Genomic DNA, 2,728 nt, shown 5'->3' on the forward strand with positions numbered 1-2,728 from the left:
TCAGTCCTTTGACAAACATCAAGTTCAAGTATATCAGCGGGCTTTGACTACAAGCTTATTGAGTTAATGATCAGAAAACCTGATTCCTTCCCTACTTTGTTACTTAGTAGCCCTAAGACCTTGATTAGATATATCGAATGGGATAGTTTATTTTTCTGTAAGTCAGTGAGAAAATATGTGTGCGTATATTTATATTTGTATACGTGTGTGTGTGTGTGTATATATATATATTTAAGTATATGGTTCAGTATAACCTCTCCCTGAACGCCAGACTCAGTCTGTTTTCTTTTCAGCATCTCTTCTCAGCTCATACTGGCAGGTTCTCCAACTGACCATGTCAAAATCCAGTCCCACTCAACCCAAACAACACTCACGCACAGTCTCTGCCTTCTCGGTAAACTGAGGTCTGTTTCCCCAGCTCTTGCTCAGATTGTTCATGAAGCTTTTTCTGTTTTTCATGCCCGCTGCCAGCCTAGTATCATGCGCTGTTGGCTGCATCTTCAAAACACATCCGGACTCTGGCTGCCTCTTGCACCTGCACTGCCACTGCCCTGGCCAAGCCCAGGTGATGGCAATGGCCTCCTCACTGGTCCCTGTGTGCTCCTGCCCCTGCCCATAGCAGCCAGAGGGACATCACCCACCTGCTCCAAACTCGCTATGGCTTCCACTCACTTGGACATCTTAGCACCCCAGACATGCTACATACATGCCTGTGTGTGTTTATTTTCTGCTCCACTCACAGGCATGTAAACTACACAGTGGCAGTGACCTTGGTTCCCTCCTGTACTGCTGTGTGCAGAACATTTCTGAACACACCGTGGGAGCTCAGGACACGCTTGGATGTTTGAATGAGTGGAGGAAGGAATGAGCCTCCACCAGCTTTTTCATTCCCCCAATTGCTTCACAGGAAAATGCATCAAGTGCTTCTTTTGTGGACATACTGACTTAAATATGAAAGTAATGCATGCCCATAGTGCACACTGTGGAAGTATGGAAAATAAAACAGTCACTGCTGGTCTCCCTAAAACACTTTTCCACCTACAAAAGGCTTATGTCTGTAGTCTTTTTTGCAAAATTAGGATCATTTCATGCAGATTGTTCTGCAATCTGCTTTTTCTTTTGTTTCCCCATTTCACATTTTTTTCCCAGACCCTCTTCCATTTCAGTACATCCTAAATGTTTCGGAGCTCACATTTAGTAAGGAATCATACAGGTAGGGTGGTTAGAGAGTGGTATTTTGTAAATAAAAACATGATCTTAATTATTTTAATGATTACTAACCCACAGACTCACTAAATGAAGTTTCCAGGATTTCTGGTGTCCAGCCCTGCTCAGACAGAACCTAAGATGTTTATTACATCTGCTGTATTAGGAAATAAACCTTAAATCTCATGGTGCCTCACAAAAGGCACTATCCTCTCACAAGAAAACATTTTTTTTTAACCCTAACCCTGTGAAGAAGGTATGAAACTCTATTTTACAAGGTGGGACAATTAAACACTGTATAATTTGTCCAGGGTCACTGGGGAGGTGTATCCTCAAATCCTGGTTTTCCGACTGCTCAGTGTGTTAGCAGAGATTGTGGTCTGGGGGGCTGATGTGTTAACTTAGTTGGATGGCTCAGNACAGCGAAGAGGCTGTTGTCTAAAGCACGTGTGTGCGGGGCTGGTGCAGGCACAGGGGACCTGGTCTTTTGGCTTCCACCCAGGCTCTGGGGCAGGAAGGGAAGGGTTGGGACACCACAGTGTAGACACAGCTGGCCGGCTGCTGGCTCAGCACAACATGGTGTTGGCACAGAGAGTTGCCCCAGACAGCAGCACATCCTTCCAATCGGGCAAGGCTGTCCTCTCTGCCCTTAAATGACTGTGGTTCTTGCCTCTGGCTTTTTCAGCATTCTCCAGTGTGGCAGGCCATGGTGGCTACAGAGAAACAAGCGTTAAGGAGAGGAAATAATGCAGCAAATGAAAAACAGTTCCAAAAGATACACAATTGTTTCTTTCTGAACCAAACTAGGTCAGAAGAACTGAAGACCTACTTTCGACTAAGCCCTCAAAATGATCACATGGAAACTTCATTGACCATAAAACACCCAGTAGTTCTCGTAGAAAAACAAAAGACCCCATTGAAAGAATTTGAGGCTCTCTTGCAGATGGCTCCCTGAATGTCAATGCTGACGTCCCACTGTGTTCCTGGGTGGCTGTCCTGCCGTCCCACTCCTTTGCTAACTGCAAACACAGACTTTTCAACAAGTCATGCACCTGCCTGACAGGTGGTATCTGTCAAGGTGGTAATGAATGGCCTTGGGTTCCAGAGTTGCTCTAAAGATGTTGGGATGTCGATCCCTGTGCCATTATTATAATCAATGTGCTAATTTTCTTAGACACCGCAGATAGCTGGTGGCATGTCTGTCACAGGGGACCATTCCTAAGGCTTAGGAACCGTAAGACTCATTCAGCTCTTGAGACCTACTAGTGCACTTAGGTGTCATGAGCCCCTGAAATTCCAGTACTGGAGTTTTACTCCATTCAGTCCTTTGACAAACATCAAGTTCAAGTATATCAGCGGGCTTTGACTACAAGCTTATTGGGTTAATGATCAGAAAACCTGATTCCTTCCCTACTTTGTTACTTAGTAGCCCTAAGACCTTGATTAGATATATCGAATGGCATAGTTTATTTTTCTGTAAGTCAGTGAGAAAATATGTGTGCGTATATTTATATTTGTATAC

This window comes from Galeopterus variegatus, unplaced genomic scaffold, assembly GCF_000696425.1.
Source record: "Galeopterus variegatus unplaced genomic scaffold, G_variegatus-3.0.2 Scaffold2463, whole genome shotgun sequence".
NCBI classification, from domain to species: Eukaryota; Metazoa; Chordata; class Mammalia; order Dermoptera; family Cynocephalidae; genus Galeopterus; species Galeopterus variegatus.